Source organism: Prunus mume, linkage group LG2, assembly GCF_029339155.1.
Source record: "Prunus mume cultivar Tortuosa linkage group LG2, ASM2933915v1, whole genome shotgun sequence".
NCBI lineage: Eukaryota > Viridiplantae > Streptophyta > Magnoliopsida > Rosales > Rosaceae > Prunus > Prunus mume.
This window is the reverse complement of record NC_142699.1, coordinates 42,584,239-42,604,929: the sequence shown is the minus strand read 5'-3', so window position 1 is coordinate 42,604,929 and position 20,691 is coordinate 42,584,239. Positions and strand designations below refer to the sequence as shown.

Genomic DNA, 20,691 nt, shown 5'->3' with positions numbered 1-20,691 from the left:
CTTCATCTTCACCTCATCCCCTCTTTCTACTATAAGAGTATCACTAGTAGTGACATGCCAATCACAAATCATCAGAGAGTAGCTTCCGAGCCCACTTCAGGGTTTGGATCTCTCTCCCTCCACTTCCTTCACCAACAAGCAATCTCTAGCTGCCAACATATAGCCTACTAGCGGTCAGGGACATCGCAATATTTAAAACCTGACGAACATATTTCTGGCTATTCAAAATAAGTTTGATTGACTCAAATTCTAGTCTTGAATGGTGGGATGGAATCCTATCCCAGCAATAAAAATCTCAAACTCGAACAAAAATAAAAACTCTCGAACCTTCTCCACACAAAGTACTTATTTATTTTATGAGGAATACTATTCACAATCGCTCAAAAACGGTTGTACCATTACTTGCTAGACACGTGAATACACAAACGCTTGCTGCGTCGTCCTGTGAGTCCAAAAAGGCCAGAAGGCCAGAACAAGAATGCAGCTAAATCTAGTTCACCCAAGTCTCAGAAAACACTACTACAAAAAGTGACAAAGACGACCAGAAAAAAACGACGGCCTAAGTGAAAACCGTCGTTGTTTTTTAAAAGACGACGGTTCTATAAAACCGCCATGTAATAACACCTTAGACAACTAAAAATTGGAGATTCAAATGGTTGTTTCTAAAACACGACATACCTAATTAAAAAACCGACGTCTTATTGAAATAGGATTTCCGAGTAGTAAAATCAAAGCCAACAAATAACGGCGGAAGTTATGAAACGACCGACGTAGATAGTAAAGACGACGATTTCAAAAAAACGCCGCCGTTTTTACCCAGAAATTAACACGACCAAGTTTTCATATAAGGCGCTGTATAATTACAAATAAATCCACGGCGGTAAAATACAAAATACCGCCGTATTAAATTAATGTACAACTACGGCAAAGATAAATATAACGACGTCTTTCTCGTATTTTCTAGGACGGTGTCTTTAAATCTCATCAGGTTGGGGTTTTCATTTAACGACGTATTATAAAATTTAACGTCGTATTTATTCACTTTATATGTCATACATTATATTTAAACCGTCGTCTTAATAAGAATTTTTTTTAACAATTTATTTCTTGGATTTTGTTATCCTACGTCGGTAGATCTACTTAATGACAAGAATTGAAATAACCACGACGGTGTATATAGAAAACCGCCGACATAATCTGATTTTTCTGAGATCACAAGGGTTAGGAAATCTTACAAGATGGAACTCTGTTCCTCATCATAATCTTACCAGAAAGATAATATTTTAGAGGTTAATGATGTATGTGTATTTGTGTCTTTGAGATACACAAATGCACATACACATTAACATCCAAAAAATTGCCTATGAAATTTGACGACGGCAGCCTCAGATCTGCAATCAGAGAGACAATTGTTTGGAAGTTGATGATATGTGTGCGTTTGTGTATCTACACAAACGCACACACACATCAACATCCAAACAATTGCCTCTTAAAACTTCACGACGGCAGCCACAGATTTGCAATCAGAGAGACAATTTTTTGAAAATTGGTGATGTGTGTATGTTTCTGAATCAGATACACAAACATACACACACACACCAACATTCAAACAATTGCCTCCTAAGAGATGAGGTGAGACAGAGAAAGGGGCAAGAAGAAGTTGAAACCCTAATCGAATACTAAAACTAAAAGAACCCGTGAAAAAAAACCCTATTTATAATTAAAAAATCAAATCCACGTCGGTTATATTAGACCTAACGACGTTTAACAAAAATAATCCACGTCGGGGAACAAATACATTACGTCGTTTTAGTCTTACTTAAAACGACAAAAAAAGACGACGGTATAACAAAAAACAGTCGTTGTTTTTATATTCGTATTTGATTTTAATCAGTCAACCAAAAAAGAAACTTTATAAATTCTAGAACATTAATTTCCTTGGGAAAAAAAACTCTATTTATAACGCACTATTTTTGAAAAATAAACTGAAAGAACAAGGTAAAAAAATTCTATTTATAATTATAAAAATAAAATCCACGTCGGTTATATTACACATAACGACGTTTTAAAAACGAATCCACGTTACGAAAAAATATTGCATCGTCTTAGTTTAAAAAAAGATGACGGTATAACAAAAAACAGTCGTTATTTTTATATTCGTATTTGATTTAAATCAGTCATCCAAAAAAGAAACTTTACAAATTCTAGAGCATTAATTTCCTCGGGAAAAAAACTGTATTTATAACGCACTGTTTTTGAAAAATAAACTGAAAGAACAAGGGAAAAAAAATTCTATTTATAATTATAAAAGTAAAATCCACGCCGGTTATATTACACATAACGACGGTTTAAAAAAGAATCCACGTCGCGAAAAAAATATTGCGTCGTCTTAGTTTAAAAAAGACGACGGAAGAACAGAAAACCGTCGTTGTTTCAATTTCTTTAACCGTTCTCTTTCGCAAGACTTGGACAGTTCAAAGCATTTACAGCTGAAGCCATCGATTCGATTGCTCAGGCTTTAGAGGTCATCTGAAGCCATTACTATTCTTTATCGCATTCTTGAAAACCCATCTTCTTCTTCAGAAGCTCTACGAATAAAGGAACAGGCTATCACAAATCTGACGGATCTTCTTAGCCAAGAAAATCGAGCAGAGGAGCACATCCGATCTTCGAGTTTCACGAGAAGCGAACTTTCCTTCGAAGAAGTGGAGGCCAGGCTTGCATCTCTTTTGATGGAAAGCAAGGAGTATTCAGAAGCACTAAGTCTCCTATCAGACTTGACAAGCTTCCTCTTGTGGACATAGATTTGTTGGAGAGTAAGCTCCATTTCTCTTTGAGAAGGACATCCAAATTATTGTCTTTGAGATGTGAGAGAGAGTGTCTGTGAGAGAGGAAGAACTTGGAAACCTAAATGAAAACTGAAACTGAAAGAAAGCGATAAATTTATACAATAAATTTTAAAACCCACAAGCGGTCCTTACATAAAAACCGCTGCGTTTATTTATAAATTCTACGTCGGTATATTACAAAAAAACGACGTATATTATAAAAATCAATGTCGGTAAATTACAAAAAAACGTCGTGTTAAATACTTCTACCATGACGCGAGATATTGATTTATCGACTTTTATTTAGGAGTTTACTACGACGGTACCTACAACACTACGGTCGTATTTATTTACCACGTCCTAAGTTCAAATTATCGTCATAGTTTGTTTATTTATACGTCGTCGTTCTATGTAAACCGCCGTCTTATTATTATGAAACAGTTTGTATATATATACAACTTTTCGTCTACCTGACTTACACATGCACTGTTTCCAAACCCGAGAAAAAATTTCAATCTCCCGGAGAAAACTTTTCGTCTTTTTCCTTGTCGAGCTTTATCGGACTATCTCATCGCCTTCCTCTCGTCGTCGTCTCTGAACTTAAACACCAAACTCCGAGAGAAAGCTTTCATTGCACGCAAAAGGTAAGCTTTCATTTCTCACTATTTTTGTTGCTATTTTGCATGCTCATACGGTTTTTGTTTTGAAAATCTTTTTACCTTTTTCTGGCCAAAATCATTTTTATTCTTTCCAAGTTGATAAAATAAACAGACAAAGAGGGAAAGTTTCCAACTTTGAACACAACTACTTCAACTAAGTAAGACAACGGTAGCTTCTTATTTACGTGGTTAAATATGTAGATCACGACGGTTCGTCAGTTGTCCTAGCGTCGTCTTAAAATTGATCTAAGTTGTTTTTAAAATGACTGTCGATTTTTTATTTGCTTGTTTAATTGCAGGTTTGATTTCTCTGAACCATGGTTTTCGTTTTTCCTAATTTGATAAAATATGAAGACAAAGAAAGTAGGGTATGGTATCTTATATAGACGACGGTATCTTATTATTGACGCCGTGTGAATGTTAATACCACGACGTTATACTAAGATACCGTCGTCTATATAAATGCCAAACATTTCTTTCTTTTTCTTTCTTTTTCTTTTTCGTTGTCGTCAATATACAACATCGTTATCATGTAAAAGATAGCCGTGTTTCAGGATTTATACGTCATCATTACTAAAATTACGGTCATCTAATGTCTATGAGATGGTGTGGTTTATCCGAAATTCGCCTTGTAAAGTCATTTTAACAACATGATCATAAGAAAAGAGACGTGGATACATTCATATAACGTTGTTTTTGTAAAGGAACGACGTCCAAATATATCTTGATGTCGACAAATTTACCAATGGATTTCAAATACCGTCGTGAATTAATCCTTTTCCACTTAGTTTATGAGAGAACAAGCGACGTGGTAAAATTAAGACGACGATTTTTGATTTGACACGGACGAGTTCATAATCGAAGACGTCGTCTTTTGTAATGTTCCGGTTAGATATCTCGTCTTTTAGACGTCAGTATTATGGGATTGGAGTCGTGTTATTTGGAATTACATGGCGGCTCTTTATGCTTCTCTCGACGTGATATCCTTAATAACTGTTTCACAATAGCGTCGTGGTTCTTCATTGTTAAGTTGCTTTAAGACGTCGGTAAATATATTGCGGTCGTTGAATGCTCCAAAACGTCGTTTTTTATTAGAACAGACGTATGTTTTTCACATTTTTATCAAGACCGTCGTGTTTGTAATCTTGAACCAGTATTTTTTGTGCTGATTGTGTTGTGGCCAAAACCTGAATAATGAAAGTGAAGAAATCACAATACAATATATTACAAAATTAATGTCATACACTGCCGTTTAGGGCATAAGTAATTTCATAAATTACATAAGCATCATTCAATCCATATATCTTCACACCCATCTCGAATATTTTGACTCCCAAACTCACCCACCAGTTTATTATATGTGTCAACATTTGGCATCCCTCTAGTAAATGGCTCACACTCAATTCTCACATCACCTAAGACATCATCACCAATGACATCATTATAATCTCTATTAGTCATTGATAACACTACCGACCAACCACGATGCATCGGGTCGTTAACAAAAAATACTTGTTTGATTTGAGAAGCCAAAACAAATTGGTCATTCCTATGTCCAATTTACTCAAATCTAAAAGGGCAAATCCAAGTTCGTTGACTACAAGACCAGAACTATCTATCCAATCACATCTAAAGACGGGGAAATCACCACATTAATGCAGCTCTGAGTGTAAAGTATTCTCCATTATGTGCATCATACACTCATCTAATCCCATCCCACAAAGAATTTAAATCATTAATCAAAGGCTCCAAGTAGACGTCTATATTATTTCCGGGTTGTTTAGGATCGGAAATCAATAAGGTCAACATCATGAACTTTCGTTTCATGCACAGCCATGGAGGAAGATTATATGTAACTAAAATAACCGGCCAAGAACTATATCTACTACTTAGAGAACTATGGGGATTGAATCCATCAGATGAAAAAGCCAATCTCAAGTTTCTCGGCTCATTACCAAACTCGGGCCATTTATTATCAAGCAGTTTTGAAGATGGGGAATCTGCCGGATGAGACATCTGACCATCAATTGATTTTATAGCAGCATGCCAAGTCAAACTCTTAGCTGTCTCATGTGATTGAAACATCCTTTTAAACCTTGGAATTGGAGGAAAATACCACACCACCTTTGCAGGCACACCCTCTTTCAAGATTGAATCTTTGCCTTCCCTCCACCTTAAGATACCACAAGCAGGACAATTAGTTGAATCTTCATACTCCTTCCTATAGAAGATGCAATCATTGGGGCATGTGTGCATTTTCTAATAACTCAGCCCTAATGCACACAAAGTCTTTTTTGCCTCATACATAGAGGCCGGTATTGTATTTCCTTCTGGAAGCAAATCGCCTTGAAGTATCAATAATTATGTAAAGCAGACATCACTCATCCCATTTTTTGCCTTCAAATTATACAACTTCACTAATGCCGATAACTTCGTGTAATTTCTACAACCAAGGTACAATGGTTGATCTCCATCCCCAATCACATTGGCAAACTCATAAGGATCGGATCCAAAATCACCAAAATTATTATCATCCATCTCTATTTCTTCAGACACAAAACTGTACCTACGATGTTCATATCATCTTCTTGAAAATTTCTACTAGCATTTGTAGTTGCTTCCCAAGGTTCTCCGTGAAATGTCCAATTCTTATAGCTTTGGTCAACTCCATTAAAGTATAAGTGATCCCTTATAATTCCAACCCCAAACAATTGCAAATTCACACATTTAACACATGGACAACGGATATGTGTTGTAGTTAGAAGATTTTCTACAGAAAAGTTCAAAAATGATTTCACCCCTATCTCATATGCCTTCGATCTTCTATCCGAGTGCATCCATGACTTATCCATCTCCGACACTATACCCTATTCTATAATAAAGTGAAAAGACAAGCAATTACCATCACTATAGCAGATTCTATAAAGCTTTAATAGCAAGTAATATATTATACAGATGACGGTTTTTAAACAAAAACAGATGTATTTGACATATATAGACGACAGATTTTCAACAAACGTCGTCTAATTCTAACTACAATGGTAGTTAAAGAAAACTGTCGTGTATAATAATACAGACGACGGTTTATTAAAACACCGTCGTCGTATACCTAAAAAAGCGTCGATATCCCAGTTTATTTTCAAGAACCCAAAACCCTATTAAGAACACAACATATACATTAATTTTTATCTTGGGCATTAAGAACACGTATACTAAGCATGAAAACAATAAATCCATTCCAGATTCAACATAACAGAGAGTGATTAAAAAATCCGACAACATTAAATCCATTCCCAATTGATCATGAAAACATTAAATAGAAAATCCATGAACCCATACCTCCGACAACATTATTAAAAGATCGCAAAACATATATCTAAAACTCTTTAACAAAACAACTGAATATCATTCAATGAATTTACAAGGGGAAGATAAGGGTTTGTACTTACAGGTAGACAGAGCTCACATATTATGGCCTACTTGGATTTGACGGAGCTTAGAGAGCCCAACTTTGAATTAGAGTTGAAGTGAGAGAGCGAAATGTTAAGGGGATTTAGAGCGAAATTTGAAAATTTTAGGTCGCCGTGAAATTTTTTAGAAAGCGCGCTCTTTAAAACATCGACGGAAAAAAAAAACCGTCATTAAAATTTCACATTAAACATGACACTTATTACATTAAAGACGTCGTGGTAAAATTATTTACGATGTAAAATCAAAAAACCGTTGTCAAAACTAAAAATTAAAAATATACCCTAAACCCTAATAAAGCAAACACAAATTATATTTTTTTTAAAAATAATTTTAGAAAAGGGATTAGGGTTTTAGGGCCAAAAATATCTAAACCAAAGAACCCAAACCCCAAAAATATTCCTTTAACTCCCTAAACCCTAAACCATCAAACTATAAGTGATATTGTGACTCATCAAAATAATTTTATTTTTGGTGGTCATTTTAAATTTGTATTACTCAAACTGCATTTTATTAAGCTTAAGGGGGAAGATAATATCTCAATGACTTTATAGGAGTTGACGTTGCATTTTTTGAATTTATTTTAAATTTATTTTGAATATTTTGAATTAAAAATAATAAAATATTCTTACAAACAACAACAAACCACGTCGGCGTTAAGAAATTAAAGACGTTGTAAATCCTAATAAACAACTTAAAAGGACGTTGTTTAAAAGCAAAATCATGGTGAAAGTTTCACCAAAATCGACGTACAATCATTATTCCACGACTGAACTTACCGCAGTTTATTTCAAACCAACCACGTCGTCTACTGAACCAATAGCGTCGTTTGAATAACCGTTTACGTTTTTTTTTTAATCAATGACGTTGTTATTCGTGTACAACGTCATTTTAAAAGAACGCCGGTTTAGAAAGCGCACTTCGTAAATCATCGACTGAAAACATAAACACCATCGTTAAAAAATAATACCCTAAACCCTAAATTATATATTTTAAATATAATTTTAGAAAAAGGGTTTATGGTTTTACGGCCTAATATATAACAACCATAAACCCTAAACCCCAAAAATTATCCTTTAACCCTAAACCTTAATATATAACAACCCTGAACCCTAAACCCTAAACCCTAAACCATCAAACTATAAATGATGTTATGACTCATCAAAACAATTTTTTTTTTGGGTGGTTATTTTAAATTTGTATTACTCAAACTGCATTTTTTTAAGCTTTAGGGGGAAGAAAATATATCAATGACTTTATAGGAGTTAACGTTGCATTTTTTAGATATATTTTAAATTTATTATGAATATTTTGAATGAAATAGAATAAAATATCCCTACAAACACCAACAAACCACGTCGGCGTTAAGAAAGTAACGACGTTGTAAATTTAATAAACGACTTACTTGTAAAAAGAACGTCGTTTAAAAGCGAAACCATGGCGGAATTTTCACTCAAACGACGTCGCATCGACATACAAACGGTATATCACGACTTAAACTAAAAAGGTGTCACCGTGTAATTTAATTACCACATCATCTCTGTCGTCTAAATATCCTTTTACGTCGGATTTGTTTCAAACGATGACGTTGTTATTTTTTACAACTTCGGTTGTAATAAATGGAACATACATTAAACGTCACCTATACTTCCTTTAGACGTCGTCTGTAATGTACAGTCGTGTTTTTTATTCCTCTCGTTTTATTATTTTACAAACTTTTGTACTCCATAAGACGACGGTTTTTGACATAATTATGTTGTTGGAACGTTATTACCCTTCGGTTACGCAATTTCTTTTTTTTAATTACGAAAACCTCAACAAATTTTCAAGGAAAAAAAGGATGTATATTATAGACAAAATTTGTACAAAAACTTGTCTAATTCTAACAAAATTTGTACAAAAACTTTACTAATTCTAACAAAGTGTTATATAAAAATGTCAAGTGTTCTAAAAATCCTCTACTCCATATGAAGGCAAACAAACTCTGCCCATTCTTTCCTGACTTCATCAATGGCTGCTTTGGGGTATGGCGCTTGATCTTTTCCCTTCGCAAACTGCAATCCATAAACAATGATTATTAAGCTTTATAAATAAAAAGAAGTTCAATCACAGACGACGCTATTTTTCATAACTGACGTAGTATATCGATTCAACGACGGTAATTTTAAAGGACTGTCGTTGATAATACAAAAAACCACATAAAATAAATCTGAAAATTTTCTTCTTACTGTCTTCTCAAACTCCAGGGAAGGATCCATGATGATGTCTCTCATGAAGCACATGACATAATAGCCGCATTCTACACTGCTTGGTTGCTTTGGTGTGCCTGGCAGAGTTTTCCAAATGGTTGCTTTACGGCCTTGTCTGCATATGTGTGAATTATACATTTTGATAGCACTGTTCAATATGTTTTTAGCCTCCTCATCAACCACTCGACTTCCGTGCAGAGGATCCAGAAAATAGACAGTTTCATTCTTTGCTCTCACAATGAACAACACCCAATGACGACTGCACAAAATTAATATAAAGGTTAAACAGTTTTATATGCAGTGCATCATACAAACAAAATCATGATAAGGAGACTAACCCTGGATTGTAAGGCATCATGAAAATCTGTTCACCATCTGTCTTTTGAAGTTGATTGGCTACCAAACATGATCTCTCAGTTAATGACCCAGCGTTGGCACTAACTTGAGCAGGGTCGATAAAGCCAACCATGTTCAACATATTTGCAGCTTTCAAATTATCAAATAGGCACCTAAATATATATATGAAATGATCACATGACTTTTTTTTTTCAACAGAAAGGAGAATGTGAAATAAATATTTGATAAGGACAAACCTCATATATACTGCAACCACGGTAGCCCCAATTTCTTCCATGCCTGCAAACTATGTAATATCTTCATGCAAGAAAAAGGTACTACGATCATAACCAAACACCTCCTTCTCAATTGTAAAGGTCATAATCTTCTCCTGAGGCTTTAGTGTCGTTTTCACATAATGACAAAGGGATTGTAAAGAAGATGGCACCTCCAGCTTTGAATAATCAACTACTTCAATATTCTATTTAAAGAAATAAAGCAAAATAAAATGACATGGTAATTCAATAAACACGATGGTTTAAAGAAAAAAAATGTCGTCTGATAAAAATTTAAACTACGGTAACAAAACACCATCATGGTGAATAATTTATTACGTCATAGAAAACAAATTCCGACGTCTAATTAAAATGCAAAATTCATAGATAATGAATTTACCACAATTTCTTTTTCTCCACCACTGGATTTCTATTTTAATAAATAAATAGAGATATATAAGAAAGCTTGTACAACAATGTAAAAATTCAATTAAAAACAAAACTGCCATGGAAATTTAAAACAAACGACGATTTAAAGAAAATATCGACGTCTGAAATTTGAAAAACAAATAAAAAAGGCAAAGTTATGAGAATTTACCTTTTCATCTTGCTTTTCATCTTTCTTTTCTTCATCTTGCTTTTCTAAATCCCTAGATTTCTGTTTTAAGAAATAAAGAAATATATATATATAAGACAGATTGTACAGAAATTAAAAAAATTAAATCAACACGTCGTGGTAAGGCATAACATAAGACGGTATGTAAGAATTATTGACGTCTTAAAATCATTAAATGATGGTAAATAATAAACGTCGTGGGGATTTATCTATTACGTCGGTAAGGACTAAAACCGTCGTCTAAATCACCATAAAAGTTTTCAAAAATAATGACATCTAATGGTGTGTAAAACAAGTAAACTAAATACGACGTGATATTGAAATTCAAACGACGGTTTATTAATAAAATCGTTGTGGTATGTATTTCAAACGCCGGTTTGATTCATAATAACGATGTCTAATAGCTTTTAAAAAAAATAAAGAATTCAAAGTTCAGATATGTTACCATTTCATCCTGCTTTTCCCCATTCTTGGCAGTATCATCCTCAAAATGTTGGGATCTCCCATCAAGAGCCCCAGAGCAGCTTGCTTTGTCCGACATTGGATTTTTGGGACATTTCTCTTGACCTTGGTTTTGACAGGGGCTAGTTTTCGGTTTTAGCATGCTTGGATCAAAATTGGGGATGAGTTGGGAAAGCTGACTCAGTAAATTTTCCCTCTCAGCCTCTACCAATTGCTTGGTTCTAGCCTCCATCTTTAAAGTCTCTTCCCTTGATCTAGCTTCCATGTTCAAAGTCTCTTCTTGAAGGACAAGTCTTACACTTTCCTTTAATTGATCGGCAAACTTTACCCTCTGTTGTCTAGGTAAATTGAAGTATTGCCTAGGGGAAATCCCAGCACCTACCCCTCTAACTCTCCCTGGATGCTTGGGACCCAAAGCCATTGTCAACACATCATTACTTGCGATTCTGATGAAGCGCCTTCCGAGACTTGTTTTTGCAATTCATCCTAAAACAAAGATATATAAAAAAGGTCAGCACAAGAAAACACACGACAGTTATTTATAAAAAAACGACGTATTATATAATTTCGCACGACGCAATAACATAGCAATCGACGTTATCTTAAATTTATCACGACGGTACTTAACCAACGACGTGGTTAGAAGTTTCAAACGACGTAATGAATAAACCACCGACGTCTTATGCTATAATTACAAAAAATAGAGTAGTGATTCCAAATTCAGACCTGTAATGACGTTTTTTAAAACATCTCAACATAGTAATATCAGTCACACGATGCAAAAATATAACATAAGATGTAATAAGAATTATAAGTGCAATACACAGTTTGATAAAAATTTAAAACAGAGTGAGTAGGCTTACAATTAATTTTGCTTTCTCTGCCACCTTTGGATCCGGGATGTTACCATGCTTGTCTTGTCTAGCTTTCTTCCATAAGGTAGATCGATCAATTTCTACCCCGGGCATGGTTTCCTCCAATTGATCCTCCAAACCAGGATATCCTTTTCGAGACAATCGATGATTGTACTCAAGTTTCTCCCTAATATGTGAATGTTGAAAATGCACATACACAAATTGTTCGGATAACCTTGAAGCTACAAAGGCATCCCATTCTACTTTCTTTATGAATTCATATAGTTCAGGGGGTTGGCTAAATTTCTCCTTTTCCTTGATGAATGGAAGGATATGATGCATCGTTAGTGTAGACTTGAAATCCTTCCATTTCTTGGCAGCGGAAGATAACACCAGGTTCTTGCCCCCTTGACCTACCACAAAAGCCATATCAACGACTTCCCAAATATGCTCTTTTATATCATTGGGGATTTCAGCCCATTTCTTGTCCACAAGTGGGACTCTGGAGCGTGCCAACACACCAATGTAGGATTGCATCTCAATATGTGCAGGGCCACATCCTTTCCCCCTTTTATTGTACTCAACAACTGGCTTGAGTTTATGATATTTTCTCTTCACAACACGAGGCATTGTGCTTATACCTTGACCTGACTTTGAATCCTCAGAATATGTTGTCGTGTTGCCTGGTTCTGTCTCAACAGAGAAAACAAACTTCATCTCTTCAAGGACTTGTCTTGAGGATTTACCATTCTAAACTCCTTACCTCCATTTTTTTTCTAGCCAGAGTCCTTACTTTGGTCTTGAGAAACCATGGTTACAGACAAATCAAACTTGAAAGTGAAAATATTTCAGGAAAAAATTAAGAACACAAACGACGGTTATTTATAAAACACGACATATGATAAGATTTTACACGATGCAAAAACATAACATGAGACCTAATAAATGTTTAAAACGATGGTACTTAAACAACGACGAAACAATTATAACAGAAGACGTAATAAGACCTTATTACAACGATATTTATATTCTGTCGTGATATATAAATTCAAACGACGTTAATATTAATATAACGTCGTGGTATGAAAATTCACACGATGCTAATATTAATATATTCCGTCATCTATATAAGATGGAAAACTAAAACAGTGAAGTTGTTCCAAACCCTTCATTCTTTGTCTTTGTATTTTATCAAATTAGGAAAAACAAAAACCATGGTTCAGAGAAATCAAACCTGCAATGAATATCTTAGACAAGCAAATAAAAAAACGAAGGTCATTTTAAAAACAACTTAGAACAACTTTCAGACGATGCTAGGACGACTGACGAACCGTCGTGGTCTATAAATTTAACCACGTAAATAAGAAACTGCGGTCGTCTTATTTAGTTGAAGTAGTTGTGTTCAAAGTTGGAAACTTTCCCTCTTTGTCTGTATATTTTATCAAACTTGGAAAGAATTAAAATGATTTTGGCCAGAAAAAAGGTAAAAATATTTTCAAAACAAAAACCGTATGAGCATGCAAAACAGTAACAAAAATAGTGAGAAATGCTTACCTTTTGCGTGCAATGAAAGCTTTCTCTCGGAGTTCGGTGTTTAAGTTCAAAGACGACGACGAAGACGAGAGGAAGACGATGAGATACACCGACTGTGCTCGAGGAGGAAAAAGATGAAAAGTTTTCTCTCGGAGCCTGAAATTTTTCTCGGGTTTGGAAACGAGTGCAAGTGTAAGTCGTGGACGAAAAGTTTAATATATTCACACATCGTTTCATAAAACGCACGCGATTAATAGAAAGCGCCCTAGTATTATATATTAGACGTCGGTATATGTTTTCACCGCCCTAGTAAATTTTTTTAACAACAGTTTTCATAAAATGCCGTGTTTATATACAATTCCACGACGATATTATCTCCAGTGTCGGTTTTTTCATATAGCGTCATGGTTAATGATGTTTATACGACATTAAAATAACATCAACCGACGTGGTTAGTAAAAAAGCCTTTTGACTTTTTGTATTCCGAAAACGACGTGGTTAGTTGGGCGCTACATGTCAAAAGTTTACTTTTAAATAAGTAATATTATAAGTTACCACGTCGTTTTTTATATTAAACCGACGTGGTTTTCAAACACCTCGTTAACTGATGTGGATATGAAATTTTTTGTATAAATTGATCAAGCCTGATAGGTGACTTAGTGCTTCTGAATACTCATTGCTTTCCATCAAAAGAGATGCAAGCCTGGCCTCCACTCGTTGTCGAAGGAAAGTTCACTTCTCAGACGGGTCCACTGCACCATTTCTTTGCAAAGGGAAATCTAAAGATCAGATGTGTCTGGTACTTTAGCTATCTGCATCAATAATACTACGTACAATTTTTGTAGTTTTCGCCTCGGGAATCAAGTTAAAGAAAGGCCTCAACTGGGTGAGAAGGTTACGAAGATCCTCTGCTCGATTTTCTTGTCTAAGAAGATCCGTCAGATTTGTGATAGCCTGGTCATTTATCTGTAGAGCTTCAGAAGAAGAAGAAGGGTTTTCAAGAATGCGATAAAGAATAGAAATGGCCTCTAAAGCCTGAGTAATCAAATCAGTAGTTGCTGGGAGATATGATGAAGACATTGTCCAAGTCCTGTAGAAAGAGAACAGACCAAACTAATAAAATCAAATAATAAAATTGCCTCAGCATCTAAATACGAAGATAAAAACAACGACGGTTTTTTGTTCTACCGTCGTCTTTTTTTGGTCATCTTTTTTGTCATCGTAGTATATTAAAGTAAGATGACGGTAGGTTTATAATTACCGACGTAGATTCTTTCTGTTAAACGTCATTAACTGTAATATAACCGACGTGGATTTTTTTAATTATACATAGAGTTTTTTTTCACGAGTTCTTTCAGTTTTAGTTTTCAATCAGGGTTTCAACTTCTTCTTGCCCTTTTCTCTGTCTCACATTTTAGGAGGCAATTGTTTGGATGTTGGTGTGTGTATGTTTGTGTATCTGATTCACAAACACACACACATCACCTACGTTCAAAAAATTGTCTTTCTGAATGCAAATCTGTGGCTGCCGTCGTGAAATTTTAGGAGGCAATTGTTTGGATGTTGATGTGTGTGTGCGTTTGTGTAGATACACAAACGCACACACCATCAACTTCCAAAAAATTGTCTCTCGATTGCAAATCTGAGGCTGCCGTCGTTAAATTTTAGAAGCAATTTTTTGGATGTTAATGTGTATGTGCGTTTGTGTATCTCAAAGACACAAATACACATACATCATTAACCTCTAAAATATTGTCTTTCTGTGGTCCGATTATGATGAGGAACAGAGTTCCATCTGGTAAGATTTCGTAACTCTTGCGATCTCAAAAAAATCTGATTATGTCGGCGGTTTTCTATATAAACCGTCGTGGTTATTTCAATTCTTGTCATTAAGTTGATCTACCGACGTAGGATAAGAAAATCCAAGAAATACGTTGTTAAAAAAATTCTTATTAAGACGATGGTTTAAATATAAGGTATGACGTATAAAGTGAATAAATACGACGGTAAATTTTATAATACGTCGTTAAATGAAAAACCCCAATGTGGTGAGAGTTAAAGATACCGTCGTAGAACTATACAGGAAAGACATCGGTAAATTTATCTTTGTCGTAGTTGTACATTAATTTAATACGGCAGTATTTTGTATTATACCGCCGTGGATTTATTTGTAATTATACGGCGCCATATACGAAAATTTGGTTGTGTTAATTTTTGAGTAAAAACGGCGGCTTTTTTTTGATATCGTCGTCTTTACTTTCTACGTCGGTCTATTCATACCTTCTACCGTTCTTTGTTGGCTTAGATTTTACTCTGTGGAAATCCTATTTCAATAAGACGCCGGTTTTTAACTAAGTGTGTCGTTTTCTAGAAACAACCATTGGAATCTCCATTTTTTAGGTGTTTAAGTTGTTCTTACACGGCGGTTTTATAGAACCGTCGTCTTTTAAAAAACAACGACGGTTTTCCCTTAAACCGTCGTTTTTTTTGGTCGTCTTTGTCACTTTTTGTAGTAGTGAGAAGGTTAGATGATGTGCTTGCACAATGCAATTTGTGCATCATAGAACCAGAGAAATATGCAGAGGCAGCTCAAGATAAATCATGGCTAAAAGCTATGGAAGATGAATTATAAATGATTGAAAAAAAAAAGGTACATGGGAACTAGGAGACAAACCAACTGAGAAGCCAGTTATTGGAGTCAAGTGGGTTTACAAAACAAAGCTAAACTTGGATGGTTTAGTCCAAAAGAATAAAGCAAGGTTAGTTTCCAAAGGGAATGCTCATAAACTTAGATTGGACTACCATGAAACCTATGCTCCTGTAGCTAGATTGGACACCATTATAACTCTCATTGCTCTAGCTGCTCAGAAAGAATGAAAGCTATATCAGCTTGATGTAAAATCAGCTTTCCTAAATGGTGTATTGCAAGAATAAGTCTATATAGACCAACCAGAGGGTTTTGTGATCAAAGGCAAAGAAGACAAGGTGTACAGGTTGCATAAAGCTCTCTATGTGCTGAAACAAGCATCTAGAGCCTGGTATGGAGAGATAGATACCTACTTCACTCAGTGTGATTTTGAGAAGAGCCTAAGTGAAGCTAACTTGTACACCAAGACAAAGGGAGACAAAGATATCCTAATTGTTTCTATCTATATAGATAACATTCTGTACACATGAAGTAGCAAGGAACTACTGGTTGAATTCAAGGAAGACATGATGATGAAATATGAGATGAAAGATTTGGGCCTTCTACATCATTTTCTTGGTATGAGAGTGGGTCAAACAAACTCTAGCATATTCATACATCAAAAGAAATATGCAAGCTCTCTACTGAACAAGTTTGGCTTGAATGAATGCAAAACTGTGACCACACCTCTTGTAGCAATTGAGACATTAACCAAAGATGATGGAAGTAGAGCCACGAGTGAAAAACTATACAGAAGTATTGTAGGTAGTCTTTTGTACCTAACTGCCACTAGACCAGATATTATGTATGCCTCTAGTCTACTTGCTAGATTCATGCATTGTCCTACAAGCAAACACTATGGAACTACCAAACGAGTGGAAAGATATATCAAGGGGAACCTAAACTATGGTTTAGAGTATGTGTTACGAAAAAAATGCAATGTTGATTGGCTTATGTGACAGTGACTAGGGTGGATCAGTTGAGGACAGTAAGAGCACATCTGGATATGCATTCTCTTTTGGCATTGGTGTTTTCTCTTGGGCTTCAGTCAAAAAAAATTGTGTTGCATTGTCTACTGCATAAGTAGAGTACATAAGATATCTTTGTTAACTTATTTTTCTTTTTATTTGATTTAGCAAAAACTCAACAGAGATTCTTGTTTTTCATAATTGGAAATTTGAAGTTTCGAGTTGAAGAAAAAAATTCTCAAAATCCAAATTTTATTATTCTTCGTTCATTAGTTTTATTGTTATTGTTCGTGTTTTTATAAAAATTAAAAAATGTTACCTAATAAAATTAATTTGTTGATAAAACAATTTGTAATTTTAGTTTTTCATTTGTCTAAAAGGGCACTCTCTAGAAATTTGTCCTGGGTCTTTCCTAAGACCGGCTCTGATTCTAAGAAATATCTCATACAATAACCACGTGATAACTAACCTAAACAAAAATTACAACATCAAAATAATATACCAAATTAAAAAACTAAAATTAAAATTTTGCATGAGGAGAGTAGGGTGGTGTGAAAACTTTGAGTAGGAGAGATCTAATTGCAGATAAGATGTAATAACAATATTCAGATACATTCACTTGGACTTTTTTTGGTTGGCCATGGAGTTAAAAGAGTTTATGGCTTGCTTGGGGCACTTGGGCACTTATGATATCTTAAGGGTCAATGCAATTTCTCTCCCAATTTCCTCGAGCCAAAATCAAATGAAGAACATAACTAAATTATACCATTTATCTCATCTTATCCCTTTAAACCCATAAATACAAGTTTTTAAGTTCAATTTGTTTATTTCAATATCAGTTTAACTCGTTCACATGACATATGAAAAATTAAATTTAGCATTGGGATATATGAAAACTAAAAATTAAAATTAATATAGTCGGTTCCGTTCGGATCAATTTATTTTTTATGGTGTAGAATTAAAACTAGAACCAAACATCCAATCCGATCTTTTGAATTGGGTTTGACTTATTTGGTCAACTCTTTATTTTTTTCTCAACCCAATTTGGTTCGGTTGTCAGATTCTTTGGGTTCCGATACCCCCCATATGTCAGCTTGTTATTGCATGCAAATAAATAAGAATCAGAGTGAACTTAGACATGAACATTGCCACATCAATTTTGATAATAGATTGTCACACAACAAAGCTAGAGCAGGAAAGAAAAAAAAAATAGAGCAAAATTATCTACCTAATTGATTCTCATACTTAATAAAATAATCAAAAAGCATGAGAGGGCGCAAAATAAAACAGTGGTAGGAAGCATAGAAAATTGAAATGGCAAAGCCCCTATGAGCCCACAGTGCACATGGATTTTACTCAACAATTCGAGACTTACGACAACGAGTTAAAGAAGACTACGTTTGCATTCACTAGATGGTACTTTAAATCTAATTTTAGAAAATATGTAATGATAATATTCAAATACACTGTTTCGTGCCTTTTTGACACTTAGTTAGGTGGGTCTCCACTTTGATGGTGCATCTAGATTGTTGAGAGTATGTCACACTATGAAAAGTTAAACGCATTTAACATAAGTTTATAAAGAGTTACGCTACTCCTATATAGCCCATTAATTTTAAGATGAAACTTCAACGTCCTTCATGTTATCATAGTAGACAATCGACGTATTGGGCACAACGCCATTTCCAATTGGTTGCTTTATCTTTCGAACTTCACTTTCGAGAAAGGATAATGTATGTGGAAAATACATGACTAGTGCCAAGTGTGTTTGTCCTGAGATGTTTGAGGTTCAAACCCATCCCTAGGCATGTATGAGTAAAACCTCGCCCCCCCACCCCATCCCCTAACTAGTGGGAAAAAAAAACATAATTAGTTAGTTGACAAGCATAAAAACTTGTATGAACAAGGATAATACTATTTTGCAATCTCTGTAAACCACAGACTGCATGTGGAAAAGTTATCACGCATGGCATAACATGATTGGCTGGGGATAGCAGTGCTATTCCCGTTTCATGTAAGTGTTTCTCCTGGACAAGGCCTGGCAATGTGGTGTTGTTGATTCAGTTATGCCAAAATTGATTTAGCTGCATCCTCAACTTGTGATACTCGCAAGTGCATAAGCCGTTGGGTAGTATAGCATGTGTAAGTGCTAGAGGTCGATCCAACGAGGATTGTTGATAGATTGATTCAATTCGATTCCCTGCACAAAAGAGAAATGGAAACAAGGTTTAAAGATGATTGACAAGAGTACATGAATTGAAAACAAAAAGTTAAACAAACAAAGAAGAAAGATACTAGAGAACAATCCAATTCTAAGTCTCAAACAATCACGTTAACAAGTTCAATTCAAGTAAAAAGATTGATTTTCTCTAATGTATAATTTAGCCATGGTGTCTGGTCTAAACCTTGTATTCCTAATTCTTCAATCAGATCCTTTGTTGTCAAACCTAAATCAAGCATTAGAAATTCATTATGCATAGGAGAAAATTTTAAACAACCAAACATGTATCTAATCCCTGTTGTCGATGGTCCATACATACGCTTTGAAATTGGTACTTAGGTGACGATGGGTAAATTGAAAAGATATTCAACCAAGAACACAGCAAACCTCACACACTCTAGACCTTGACCAAATACTCATACTCTTATGACTAGTCAACTGTCAGATATGAATTATGCCAAACAATAACATAGACATAGCATACCAAGATGAACCTACAAGCCTAGAGAATTACTAGTGACAACCTAGGCACTTAGAATGACCCGTCAATCTAGGCATCCCCTGTGCTAGCAATAACTTTGGTGAAAGTGTGTGAAGACAGCATAATCAAGCAAACACCAAACAGCAGAAAAAGATGACTAGTCAACCGCACAAACCCAGATGACTAGTCAACTATCAAGAACACAAACCCAAAAAATTTACAGAGATGGAAATCAGGAACTGTTCACCCAGAAACCTGCCATTGGGAAAAACTGGGGGTCATCAACCGACTAGGCAATCCACTAAATAGAAAAAGATTCTTCCAAAGGAACACAAGCAAGCTCAAGAAAAACCTAGATCTATTTAGGAAGATGAGCTATACATCCTTTGTGCAATCTTCTTCTCCAACTTAGCAAAGCTTGAAGCTCAGTTCTTCATGGCAATGGCAGCTCCTTCTCCAGCTCGTTCATCCCTTGGCACTAGCTTGCAAGCTCCAACACAAACCGAAACCAAAATTTGGATTCAAAGGAGAATGACCAATTTCTTCAAGAAACCATATTCTTGAAGAAATCAGTCTTGAATCTGACCTAGATATAAATGAGAGAATGATTTAAGTAGCTAGATGCAGTTTTGTGTTTCAAATGCAATTTTTCAAAAAGAAATCAATTGGAAAAACTCATAGATGAAAATAAGATGGTTCTCTCGAGGAAGAAGAAGCGAAAGATGGCAAACCAAACTTTCCAAAACTTCCACCCAAAAGAGACAACCGCCAAATGAGAAAAATTGTAGCATTTACAGACCAAAATATTCCTTAGGTCAGAAACCCACATGGCAACAGAGAGAGAGAAAGAAGAATAGGACAAAATAGTTTGTTATCCAGCTGGAAATCCTACAGAGCAAGGATGACTAGTCAGATGAGAAATGGATGACTAGTCATCATTTTATGAAGACTGTTTAATGTAATGATATGCAATGCACAATACCTTTGTCAACTTGCTTGAAACTCCATAGAGTAGAAATTAGAGAAGAACACCAAGAAAAGTTTACCTTAATCTA

General features: G+C 35.0%; 1 pseudogene; it reads right to left on the bottom strand.

The window, feature by feature from the left end:
• Nucleotides 1-14,360, bottom strand: part of LOC148920428 (26S proteasome non-ATPase regulatory subunit 11 homolog pseudogene) — a 76,309-nt pseudogene extending 61,949 nt beyond the window's left edge.
• Between the last annotated feature and the right edge of the window lie 6,331 nt (nucleotides 14,361-20,691).